Source organism: Lepisosteus platostomus, chromosome 15 (assembly GCF_059453375.1).
Source record: "Lepisosteus platostomus isolate fLepPlt1 chromosome 15, fLepPlt1.hap1, whole genome shotgun sequence".
NCBI classification, from domain to species: domain Eukaryota; kingdom Metazoa; phylum Chordata; class Actinopteri; order Semionotiformes; family Lepisosteidae; genus Lepisosteus; species Lepisosteus platostomus.
This window is the reverse complement of record NC_142625.1, coordinates 4,307,829-4,321,470: the sequence shown is the minus strand read 5'-3', so window position 1 is coordinate 4,321,470 and position 13,642 is coordinate 4,307,829. Positions and strand designations below refer to the sequence as shown.

The 13,642-nt window shown below is 40.1% G+C and overlaps 1 long non-coding RNA gene across 1 annotated transcript; it reads right to left on the bottom strand.

Moving 5' to 3' along the window:
• Positions 1-1,153: 1,153 nt before the first annotated feature.
• On the bottom strand, positions 1,154-5,717 carry LOC148647717 (uncharacterized). The gene is made up of 3 exons (XR_015926801.1): positions 5,499-5,717; positions 2,807-2,901; positions 1,154-1,891 (listed from the first exon to the last, which is right to left on the bottom strand). It is a non-coding gene; the product is annotated as an uncharacterized LOC148647717 (long non-coding RNA).
• Between the last annotated feature and the right edge of the window lie 7,925 nt (positions 5,718-13,642).

The window sequence follows — 13,642 nt, the reverse complement described above, 5'->3', positions numbered from 1 at the left end:
AAATGTGTTTAATTAAATGTCTTTGATCCACAAATCTGGCAGTGCAACATAAATCATTATCTTGGTCTTCTGCATAATATTTTATTTCATTGCACTTTGACAGATCATCTTATAATCAACTGTTGTCAGAATGTACCAGCTGTACAGAAATTACTTTCTTCAACTGTCTCTCTCCACCCCAAGTTCTATTGTGTGAGCCACTGACAAAGTGATGGAGGAAAATGAGCTAACAACAGCTCAAGTTCAAAGACAGCTGTGGGCTGACCTCGGTGTGAACGCGAGTCCGACATCAATAAGAAGTGTGCAGAGGGCTTGGATGGAGATATACCGTAAAAAAAAAACCAACATGTCATATGATAAAAATAAATAAAAAAAGGCTCAAGCAAGTGCTTCAATGGATAGAACAGGGAGAAGCATTTCATGATTGACTTTTCACTGATGAAACAGTGGCTCTGGAAGAGTTTTCAATGGTGTCGATTTCATAAAAAAAGAGTAGATATGAATAAGCCAAAGCAAAAATATCTACTGAAGGCTCACGTTTGGGGAGCTATTGCTAGTAGAGGCCTGGGACCACTTCTTATTTTCGAAGGAATAAGTGATCGTGAATTCTTTGAGGAAGTTGTGATCAAGCAGCATGCTGTCCCATACATCAGGGAGCACCATGGATCAAGGCACCGTTCCTTTCAGGACAATGACTCAAAATTCACAGCTGTAAAGGCGAGGCTTAAAGCAGAGGGAGTGAACTGGGTGAAAACTCCAGCTGAATCCCCAGATTTAAATCCAAGAGACAGTATGGTATTCCCTGAAAGACTGTTCAGAAAAACCCAGCACAAAGCAAGAACTGATCAATGCGATTTACAAGTTCTGGGAAGAAGAACTGACAGACCAAAGTTGCAACAATTTTTTTAACATGCCGTTCCGTGTTCTTCCTAAAATTGTTGATGCAGTGGGGGACATTCCGGAAAGATTTCACAGATGCTTTTGTTCCGTCTTGCATTGTCAGATTGTGAATCAATACAAGCATTTAATTAAAACACGCATTTGCTATTTTAATCCAAATGGGGGCAACAGGGACTGTATTATAAATGCCCAAAAATAAATACATATACGTAATAATACAAATACGTAATAAAATGTGATCTACCTTGACCTTTTTATGAATGAAAGAAAACACAGGGCAATGACTTTCTCTGCAAGCTAGTCAAAAAAGTAGGCGAATCAAAGCTCCAAGCCCAGCAGCAACAATAATTAATACAGTGTATTCTCCTGTCAAGGTATAAAATGGAGCAATGCAGAGTACACAACGTGGTTATGCATCGGGAATGTTTGCAAATGCTGCGATAATTATGCAGTATATGCTTTTGGGAACACACTCATTTTCGAGCAGGTAATTGCTCACTTCTGCTGCAGTAGAGCATTTTGGAATCTACATGCTCATAGTTAGACAATGAAAAGGTCTCTGGAATAGGCTGTATAAAAGATAAAGCAGAGGCTATGGAGGAAATAAATCACTACGGAAGCGCATCTGCAACAGAAAGCAACTGGTTTGACATGTACAGTAAAATGTGACACTTCTGGAGCATTAAGTGCATATCCTACAGTGTGATCTCATTTGCAAGGCTACTAAAAAAGGTTGATCTAGTTAACAGTCCAGGTGTGGCAAGTTTCCACTGTTTCCTGCCAGTCTTGGGCGAAAGTAACCCGTCTTTAATTGGAAGGTTCGCCTATTCTACTCGCACATGAGAATATAATATAAATACACCAAGGGATTTCAGTAAGTTGAGTTCCCATTACAAAAATAAAACAATCTGCAAGCCTGCACTAGAACAGCCATAGTATGGAGACAGACTTCACAGGAAGAGACATGGAGATTCAGCTGCCTCGGATTCATCTGAAATAGACGATTATAGTGCATATTACAAGGTATTATAGCTGTATTGATTTATACATTCTATTAGAAATATTTCTTTGCCACCTGTTCTTCAGGAAAACCCCACACGCAAAATGAGCTCCAAAGACTACCAGGACAGTAAAAAACTTGTTTTCATCCGTCTTACTGCTTTATTTTGATGTCTGGTCCACAACCGCTGAATACTACTGGATGATGTTATTTCTTATATGTATTCTGTATAATATTCTGTTATTATGGTGAGTCTCTGCTCTTGGCCACTGGCCAGGGTGCCAACCTATAAAAGCAGCACCTGTGTGAAGACTCTTCTGCAGCAGTGGGAGCAGTATGACTCATTACCGGGAATAGTTGGGAGGTTAAAGATGCAGAAGTCAGAGACCGTATGTTCAGGCAGTCAAATGCTAGGTCAGCTGTCTCCAAACAGACCTTCATCTCCTTATAAGTGCCTCACCCTGCTGTACCTGGCGGAATGCACATCTACAAACCCCTTTGCCCCCAGCAGAGCACACACCACCTTAGGACACTGCATCCCGGCCTCTCTGCTCACCACTGCCCAGAAATTGGCTGACGCTCTCACCTCTGTCCATCTCCCCTCAGGAAGCACCATCTACACAGCAAAATTCACATATGCCAATCCAACATACAGTTATCCCAGATATCCAACTGTTGCCCATCAGTCAAGAGAAGGAGGAGAATGTTCGTGCAGTGCATCGGCATAGATGGGAAAGCCAGAGCCGACTGCTACACCACTCTTGTGTTCCGTAATCTTGTGACTTATGAAATTTACTGGGAGTGGACCACATCCATTAATTTCAATGGGTCCAGAGGGAAAAGGGCCTTGTCTTGCAATCCCCAGGAAACCATTATCGGCATGGTGAATTGGAGATCAAAACTTACTTTGTACAAATGGAAAATAATGTGATTGGATCAATGAAATGCTTTGAAGAAAGGGGCCCTCTCGTCCTCTGGTTTAACAGTCTGTGCAAAACAACCTGGTTAAACAAGAGGGTGGTGTTATTTTTTTTTACATAAAGTATTTTAGTGTCACAACAGTTAAACAGATACAGACAATTACAAAGAAAGTGGAGCACAGTAATACTTTGAGCTTACAGCCTGTCCAAGGTTATTCATTATTAATTAGTTATAGCTTCCATAAAGACTGAGGCATAAAATATTTATGATGAAGCTGGAAGGTTGTGTACTTTTGTCCAACTGAGTAATCTTGCTTTTTTAAAATATACCGACTTTTTCATGTTTAATGATTAACATGCTGCAATACAGTTTAACATTACTAAAAGTCTAACAAGTATGCAATTTAAATTCTTAATTGGAAAAAGATTGTCCCTCACCAGTGATCGGGATTTGAAACCAGGCATTATCTGGCGACAGCTCAAACGCTGTACATGAAAGGTTAAGCTTTATTAGTTCCACCTGCCGGTTTCACAAGGTGATCCCGGATACTATTATCATAACCCGCATTGTGATCAGCCATGCCTTACACGTTTTAATGCAGCATAGTACACATTTTGAATGACTGGATCTGTATTCATATTTAATTTGTGTGGGGAAATCTCATCAAATACCTATGGTATCTTGCAAGCTTGGATACACACCAACCAAATAAACCAATATCAGTAGGATATCCACCTTTAATATTAGAAGGTTCCCAGCAAAGGACAAATGCTTATTCTCCCATAACCCCAAACTAATCCTCATCTTTTCTAATCTCCATCACCAATTATATTGAGCTGCTCCTTGACCCACAGAGAACATCCAGAACTCATATTGAACCTTCATAGTTCTCCAGTCTCAATAGTGCATCGATCTGTCCTTCCCATAACCCAAAGAACTTTACCATACTTATTTCTACACAATACCTCCAATGTTTTTTTGCAAGCCGACATCATCCGCATACAATGCCTTCTCTACACACTCCCTCCGCTCCCTGGTACCAGTACACCGTCAATGCTTGTGAACTGCCAAGACAAACACATTCACTCCTCTACCAATGCCCACATAAAACGTTACATTCCCCATTCGCTCCATCACTAACCACAAAAAACCTTGCGAGACCTCATCAAATATTTTACCAACATTAAAGGAATATTCCTTTGCTCTGCCCACGCATCACATCCCTCACCAAATGTGAAGTTCAACAGATCTTTCTTCATTTGACCCTGCAAGTCTTACTTCTTTCAAACAGTAACCCAACACTTTAGCTATTAACTTATAATCTTGACAATGCTTTGTACAAGGTCTCCAGTTTCTCAAGTAAGATGTCTGTCCTTTTTTAAGAGGCAAGGTTAATAAACCTTCACACAGGGTCACCCATTTGTCTTTTACGAAGAATATGCCCCAATGTTTTGCAACAATCGGTCCCAGAACGTCCCAGAACGTCCCAGAACGTCCCAGAACGTCCCAGAACGTCCCAGAACGTCCCAGAACGTCCCAGAACGTCCCAGAACGTCCCAGAACACTGGAAAATCCTGTAGGCAGCCCATCAATACCCAGCACTTTACCTGAATTTATTCCTACCAGAGCCGCTCTCAGCTCCTCTAAATCAAAAGGTTTCTCAAGTCTCTTTTGTGCTCCTCTTGGACCTGCGTCATGTTTTCCAGAAAACTCCTTCAGTTCCTCATCTACTTTTTTGCTAGAAAAAAGGTCCTGGCAGAAAACAGTTGCTGCTTCCAACATTCCCTTCTCCGTGACCACAACACTGTCCTTATTCTGAACTCCCTCCATCATCCTTCTCCTTTGTTTTTGCTTTATTTGACTGAAAAAGAAGGTGTAGAAAGGTCCATTCTGCTGCAAGAATGCCAAGCAGGCTTGAAACAATATTCCTTGTCCCTCCCCCCAATAAAAGAACCTTAATTTTGTATTTAAAGCTGAAACTATTTCCATATCTATATGAAGACCTTCATTACATGTGATATAACTTATTCAGTTCATCCTGCAAAATTCTTCCCTCTTTCCAGAGGACCCTCTTTTGTCAACAAACCTGAAACCTTTCTTCCATTTCTCTTATACTCCATTATATTTCTCAACACTCTTAATTCTTCCTGGATAAGAAATTGTCCTTCACCCATTCACACTCCCTCAAAAAACCTTCAGGTGCCTCCATCTTTTTTACTCTGTTGCAAAAACATGTGCAGACAAGATAGTTTCACATGACTGCGGTCTGCCAATGTCCCTACTGCTTACAGCTGCAAAACCTTTTGCCCTCTGCAAACAGTCTTTACACACAAATTACATTTGATTTCCTCTGCACAGGCAGACACCAAGTAACCTATTGGGCCACAACTACTACACGCTTCTGCAGTGCAATCTATAACAAAATGTCCCGCTGCTCCACAACATCTGCACGCAAGCGGCTGCCCGATAATACAAAAAGCCTATCATACAGTTCTTTGTACATCAACTAATCTTTTAAAAATATCTTCTTCCAAACATACGGGTTGAACAGATGTACTATCAGAGGCCTAAGCTCTCTTGCAAATAAAGGCTCAATGAAAAAGTCATTTAGAAGCTCATGTTTTTTTTGTCCTATTCTTGAACACTGAGCAGCAGACAAAGTCAAAGATCTTTTTACCTGGAAAATCTTGAACACAGTCGACATCCTCCAGCTCCAAACCAAATGTCTTGAGAAGCACTTCATCCACAAAGGTTCTCCTTTTAGCAGGCCCATTCATGGTTGATCTCCATCCTATAACTCCACATCAATATTCAGCGACATTCTCCAAACATGCAATCAGACTCCACCGTCCATTAAACCTGAACAATTTCAGGTAAAATCACAAAAGCCACATAGTCCAAATTCAGTTAAAAAAAGAAGCAGCAATACCTATAAATTGACTGGAACGAGGTACAGGCATCCCGCTGGTGGACTGCAGTATAGGCCGTTACCTCTGGAGCCCTGTAAAGGCACAGCTGGTGGCTTCCCTACAGCAGGTGGCCACCTGGCTTCCACTCCTGCTGTCACCTGCTGCCAGCTTTATGCACTGGCGGGGGCACTGATCTTCTGTCAACGGCCTGACAATGAACACAGCTATGGGGGAGGTTAACTCATTAGCATAGACCCCGCCCACAAGCAGCAGCAACACCTACCAACCTGAAAACAAAAATGGACTGACACCTCCTGACCTGAAGGAGGAGGGAAGACACAGGGGAACGAAGAAAACTCTGACAAAGCTGGTCTAATAGCATCAAATTTATGTCATTCATTTTGCTATGACCAGAAGGGAAGGTAGGAACTTAGGCCTAGGTAGGAATTTTTGCTACTGCCTGAAAACAATGAATTGCAGTTCATCCTCTCCAGCAGTTTCTGGAGGCTTTCTAAAGTAATCGAAATAGCTATTCGAGCTTTTTATTATTTTTCAGTACTTTTTACAAAATTTCCTGGTATGTGAACAATACAATTCCAGGTCCTGTCTTTACAAAAAATATGTTGAATTGTATATATTTGTTAAATTTGTCTCAATTTTGTATCCAGGCTGGGAGACACACAGGGAAAGATCTACAAGCATTTTCATTTTTTTATCAGGACACAACGTGAAAAATTGATCTTTGAAGAAGAAAAATCCTGGAGTCCTTGCACTGGCTTCCGGTCAAATTCCACGTAGACTTTAAAATCCTCATGCTCACCTATAAGGCTCTACATGGCTTGGCACCTCAATACCTGTCTGAACTATTATTGCCCTACTCCCCACCTCGCAACCTCCGCTCTTCAAATTCTGCCCTCCTTACTGTCCCCCAAGCCCATCTATATTGTATGGGTGACAGGGCCTTCTCCTGTTATTACCCCAAGCTCTGGAACTCTTTGGCCAAGGATATCAGAGAGTCACCTTCTCTAAACTCCTTCAAATCCAGACTCAAAACCTTCTTCTTCAGAAAAGCCTTTACTGAACTGGTTCCATTCTTCACCCCTGTGCTCTTCTTAGTACCACCTTCCACGGTCTCCTCTATTGTTATTGTTGGATTGTTGTAATTGTAATTGTGTCTTATCTTGTGTATTCTTCTTATTTATTGTTGTATTCTTCTTATTTATTGTTATTGTCATCCTGTAAAGTGCTTTGAGAAGCCACCTTTAAAGGCGCTATATAAAATAAAGTTTATTATTATTATATTATTATTAAAAAATCTGTTTCTTCTTGTTTTGTCTTTTTCTTCTGGATATTTCTGTCTGGTGAGTGGGCACAGTAAGACATGTTAGATAACTTGGTTTACAATTGATGCCCAAGGGGTTAGCTTCAATTTAAGCCCTAGACTAGATCTCTACTATCTATACTTCCAGAGATATTACAAAATGTTTGATGGAATTCATTCCAGTTGGAAATTGCCTCTGTGACACTAACAGGTACTAGATATGCAATCTGTCAGGTAGTAACAGATAGTGCAGTGAGAGTATTAGTGATGCCATGTTCATTTATATCTTTGTTTTCATTTTCTAGTCTGTAAATTTGCAGCTTATTTATTAATCCTGGATGTGGGTGTTTAAGAGTCAAGAAACACTTGTCCAGTCTTCCTCTTGCCCCTGGTTCTCATCTTCCTCACTGGCACAGCAGCCTATTAGGAAAACATTGCTACAGGACTCACACACAATTTTAATGAAACAATTAATTCGCATAAATTAAGGAATGTGAATACAAATGAGCTCTGACTGTTTCACAGTGTTAGAAACCATATTCGTTTAAGAAATTTCTGATTGTTGTTTACGATGTATAAAGTCAAAGTGTTGAGCTGCAGGAAAAACTAACAGCTACAGTACAGTATTAATGTGGATCAGAGTAGTGTAGCCAACTTTGAGCACTAAAACAGATGTATAAAGTGTATCTATTAGGGAAAAACCTTTCTGGATGAGAATATTTTCTAGAGTTGTGAAAGGTTAGTTCTATTTAATGTTTACATTCCTATAATTAATTTTAACTTCTCCTCAATGTTAAAGACGCTTTAAATTGCTTGGTTTGAGTACAGCCTCAGCATATAGCTAATAGATGCCTCTATTTGCTCAGTTTCACTTCAAATGGATAATTTGGTGAAACATTTTATTCTTATTGGGGTCACAGGCCTTACAGCACTATGACACTATAGGACATCACAGTAGTTATTATCAGTAAATATCCTGGTCTCTAACAAAGTACAGTGTCTATGCTCAGACAATTATCTGCAATTCTTTTTAGCTAATTGCACCAGAACAAGTTCACAATCAGTCCTATGCTGATGACCATGTCAATTACATCCAATTATCTTCAAACTGAAGGAGATGCAGCACAGGATTAGCTTGGTGCTTATGAAGATAGAACAAATAGAACGGTTGTAGAGGAAAACAAAAGATTCCCAACAACACTGTGTGCCAGACAGGCTGAGATCCTGATGAAAGACCAAAGAGAAAAAAACATCCATCAATGGCACTGGAACAGTAAACAAGAGTAAAAAAATAAGAGAAATTCAGGTGATGTGCAGGTACATTGAATTGCTTGAAGAAATAGTCAGTGATGATAAAAGAAAAGATGCACAGAGGAGGGTTGATGGGATGAATAATGTGCGACAGTTAAAAAAACCTACAGAGACTCATTAGACTTCCTGTGTTAAATCATTACTAATCAAGGTTTTTGATTGTACAAACTGTTCATTAAAGTATTAAAATTATTTTGCAATCCAGAATGAACAGGTCTTTTTCAAAATCCACCAACAGAGGCTAAAATGAAACAAAAACATGGGTTTGACAAAAAGGGTTTGTAAAGGGTTTTAAGCTCTACTTCCAGCAAGAGATTAAAAGATAATTGTGACAGGCCATCAGCTGGTCCTCATCAGAGATCAGTGACCAATGTGAGACTGTGAGCAAGACTGAGACACTACAGGCCAGAAACACTGCCAGAGATTTTATCCCATTTCTTTTTTTAAGAATAAGCAAAGCTTCTGAGCTGCTTCCTCCATAATTAGAGCTTTAAATGGTCAATTTTTATCAAGTCAATAATTAAATATTAACTATAATGGACAGAGAATGTGTCAGTGATTAAAGTGAGCTAATTGTTTTAAAAAGTCCTCAAATGGTTCTATAGTTTTAGATTTTTACCAGCACAGCACACAGTGGCATTGAGACCAGTATGATCACTTTATCCAGTTTATAGGTCTCTATTCCTTTTCAGATCAGCACATTGTACGGCAGGGTTAGGTGTTGCCCTGCAGCAGACTGCACAGTTATTCACACAAAAGATGACTTATTAAAGTGTATCTGAATGTGTCTGACATCACAAGTCTCTCTGATTCTCAAAGTGTCAGCACGAACGGTTAACAAACTGAATTTAGTGGTTGCACCACTGTTTTTTTTTTTGTTACTTAAGGGTATGAGAAGTATATAGAAGTATGTTTCTGTACTTTGTGATTCTGCTTCCTGTATGCCGACTTATGCAATATTAAAAGTTATCTGCCAGGTGTTTGTCCAGTCTTGAATTCCACCTACATCTTCTTAATTTCCTTTGCTGCTTGTACCGAATATTTAATATTCATGAAGTCCCTCTGGAACCATGTCGCTCAGCTCTGTTGCTCTGGGGTTTGATTCCAGCCTGAGGCTCCTTCTGTCATGCGAGCTCATTATGTTCTCTAGTGCAGGTCAGATGTGCAATAAAACTGGAGACAAACTAGGGCAAACAAACAGATTTATTTTAAAATAACGCAACTTAACAACGCATACATTTACACATCATAAAAGTTACACTGCATACAAAAAAATCTCAGAGGCCTACATTGTGGTACGTTAGGTGTTAGTGAAACGATTACTTAATTTAGTCTTTTTCTCTACTGTGCATGTTTAAATCCCCTTGGAATATTAATATGGAATTTTACAACTAAAGGGAACTTTTTTGATGCTGAAAATAAAAACAGAAGTATAGCATAATATATACCTAAAGTAATGCAAATTTAAGCAACAAGTAATCGGGAAACAATCTAACTAAATATTGATATTAAAAAATATATTTCACACATGCTGTACTGTAGTGGCTTTAAAGCCATTTGGTCTCATATAGTCTCATACATAACATATACCTAATGTACATACAGTAAATAGTAGTGATGGCTAAATATAAAAACTAAGCACACACAGTATTCCACCACCTCCATAAACATTTTGTGCATCAAAGTCTTCACCTCTGTAACTTATGGTAGATATTTTGGAAATGTTTGTGCTTGTTCTAACTATACGCAGTCTATAAACTTAATAAAACTATACTTTTGTATCCTTTTCTAAGAATGCATACTAAAAACTGTTATTTTTGTAGAAAAATGTATAATTTCATGTCAAATGATAAGTAATATTAACATTGAACCACACAACTAAAGAATTTTGGCAGTTAAAAATATCAGCAACACTTTATAATAACTTTCATTAATGAGTCATTAACAAACATCATATAATGATTAACAGATCATTAGTTCATATACATTCACATAGTAATAAATGCCATTAAGTGATAATTCATATTTTAGGTTATGTGTTTTCAAATAATAAAATTTGTTGTTCATGATTTGTAGTCTGTTAAACTATTTCATGTTTCTGTCTGCTTTGTAACATTGAAAGAATGTACGCAGGTTTTTACACTTTACGTCTTTACATATAATTTATTCAAGAGTTGTAGAACTAGGTTACTTGGTGAAGCAGTGAGTTGGGGGTGGGGGGAGGTGCAGTTTAGGGTGTACCAGGATGTACATTGATGGGGTCATTTTGCTGCAAGGGAAAGATGGATGGGGATTAGGTTGTAGGGTCTGCAGTTGGATGGTTGTATTTTTGTTCTGTTAATTGACTGTTTGGAATAAACTTTTTTTTTATCTTTTTTTTTCAGTTTAATATCCAAAATGTCCCCCATATGGGCAAGCACATATTAAACAGATTTTTGGAACAGGGAAATTGATCAGGAGCTTGCTATGCATAGACATGGTATTATGTTTTCATGAATGGTGCACTACCTTCTCTCAAGGTCCAGTGACAGACCACGCAAGCAAAGGGGACTGATGATCTTCCTTTTTCCTTCCTCTGTCCTTTGTCTGGTAGGGAGGTAAATATGTGTGACCTGAAAGCCAGTTTGTCATTTCCTTACCTGCTGCTCTGTTTCTGCCTGCAGGTCAGTAGATGCTGCAACTTGTGGGAGGAGCCTTAGCTAATGAAGTAGTCACCCCCTGGTGCTGCGGTTATTGTCAGGTCATTGACAGAAGATCAAGGCCCGCATGTCGGGCTGGAAGCTGGGCAACAGTGGGAGTGGAGTCCAGGCGGCTGCCTGTTGCAGGAATGCCACCAGCCAGCTGTGCCTTCTCTGGGATCCAGAGGTGGCAGCCAATGCCACGGTCTGGAAGAGGGACCCCCACATGTTTGTCTACAACAGTATCGGGCATCGCTTCTCGCTCTTTTGGCAAAGATCCCAAGTGCGTGGCCTGACAGCAGCTTGAGTTTCTAGACTTTTTTGTGGGGGAGAGGATTCCGGCCATACTGCTGAAAATGGAGAAGACTTCGGCCACCAAGAATGCAAAGCCAAGGTACATGGTATGTTTCGTGCTACGGAAAGAAGCTTTCGAAAAGGACTTTGAGAGGGATGCCTTTGAGGACATTATCTTCAAGTACCTGCACTTGCAACCGGAAGATGTTTATTGCCTCCAGAGCTTCCTGGGTAAGAACATTTTCGATCTTTCACTGTCATCTCCTGACCCGTGTGTGAAGGTGTGGTCCATACTGACTGCACGTAGACAAGAAGAGCCTTTTGTAAATTTTTTACTTGAGCCACTGTTTGCTCATGAGCTGAGGCCCTTATGGGTCCATGTGTTTAGCCCCTATGACATGTTCATGTTCAAAGATGACATTGTGAACTTCCTAAAAAGGTTTTTGGATGTGCAGGATACTGGGATAAAGATACTTGACAGGAAGAAAATATGGAACAGGAAGAGAATGTACATGGTTCGCTTCGGAGCTGACCCCAAAGCAGAGGACAGGCTTTTACACTACCCTGTGTCCTTTACAATTGGGGTTAAAAGAGGCTACCTGTATTACCTGTATTACCCAGAGCAACATTTTGAATGTAGGCGTTATGGGCAGAGAGGTCATTATGCTTCAGACTGCAATGTCCAGGTGTGCAGGAAATGCGATGAAGTAGGTCACAGTGCATTGACATGCAGATCAGAGCCCAAATACAATTTGTGTGGGGGCTCTGGGCATGTCTACAAGTTGCTGCTGTCACTGGCGGCATACCTACAGCAAGCACGTCCTCAGCTCGTCACGTGAAGGACCCTGCAGCTGTGCCAATCGAGAAGCCGGTGTTGGTGCCGGTGACACCATCGTGGAGGAGATGGAACCAGGAGAGAGTGACAGGTGCGTAACGAGACGAGCTGCAGGCAGACGATGGCAGAACTCACCTTTGAGGAAGATCACCACGGCCAAACAGAAGCTTCAGATCCAGCTGGTGCAGAGAGGGAAGACATGGGAGTCACGTATGACCCACTGGAGTGCTTGCGGGCGATGGTGGAAGAACCAAGTCATGACCCTGTGGAGAAAAGAGTGTAATTGGACAGATAATATAGAAGACGAGGAGGACATGGACACCACCATCATCAAGAAGACTGGGAAAAGGAAGGCGACAGGTCACACGTCTTCTTTAGTGAAGAAACCAGGCAAAGGGCCCTTGGAATTTTTGGAGGAGATGGCTAAAGATTCTCTGGCCCAGACCGATGGCTCATCGTAGGGGTTTGAGAGTGAAGCAGGAACCCATGTCTCAAGACAGTACACATTTGATTTCATTAAAAGGTACCCTGTATCTGCAGGACTCAAGAGGCTCTCGGTCATGTCACTTTGCAGTTGATGTCTCCTAGAGGTTCCTAGATTCTTATTGTAAATAAAAGGAACAGCATACAGTGGGACTTTTTCAAAAACGGGGAACAAATTTCAACATCCGACTGCACCGAGCACACAAATATTGGTTCTAGGCTCCTGAATCACCTTTGGTCCCTGGATCATTGCTTTTAACCATTTACACAAGGTTTTTACTGTAAAGCACTTTCACAGCTCAACATAAATGGACCTTCTGGGGCACAGGCTTTAAAGGAGCTTTTTTAAAAAAAACAGACTTTGCCTTTCCTGTTATAAGCTATTCTTTTAGCATATGACAAGCATGCCCTTATTATGGCGATATCCTCCTAAACATTGGAGAAATAACTCTAGAAGTTCAATTAAAACAGAAATGCTTCAAATCACTTGGGATACAACAAAAAAGTGGTGTATTATAAAGTGTGTTAAAAATGTAGCTAGTTTGTTAGATTATAATAAAACCTCACCATTTAACACCAACAGGTGTTTTCTTGAAGTCTGCTAGCTTCAAAGTTTATGGTTTGGCTTTTGTGTATCATGATAGTGAACTGCATTGGAAATGTAGGAAAGTAAGCATTAATAAGCAGGAAAATTAAACCAAGAAACACCTAAAGTACTGGACTATATTGCAGATAAACTACCGATCTACGTTTTAAGCCTGTACAACCTGCAGAACTCCAGCTTTAATTGATTGGACTCAACAGCCTAAGTTTTAAGGTTATCCTTACAAGTGTTGAAAAGCATGGGCGTAATGTTGCAGCCTTCACTGTTGTTTTAGAAGTTGTTTTTTCCAGCTGTACATGAACATTTCTGTCTTGAGTCTTTCTTAACAATATGGTGTAAACAGTGTCTGGTTTCTACTGTGATTATTATTTCATTACTGAAGTAGC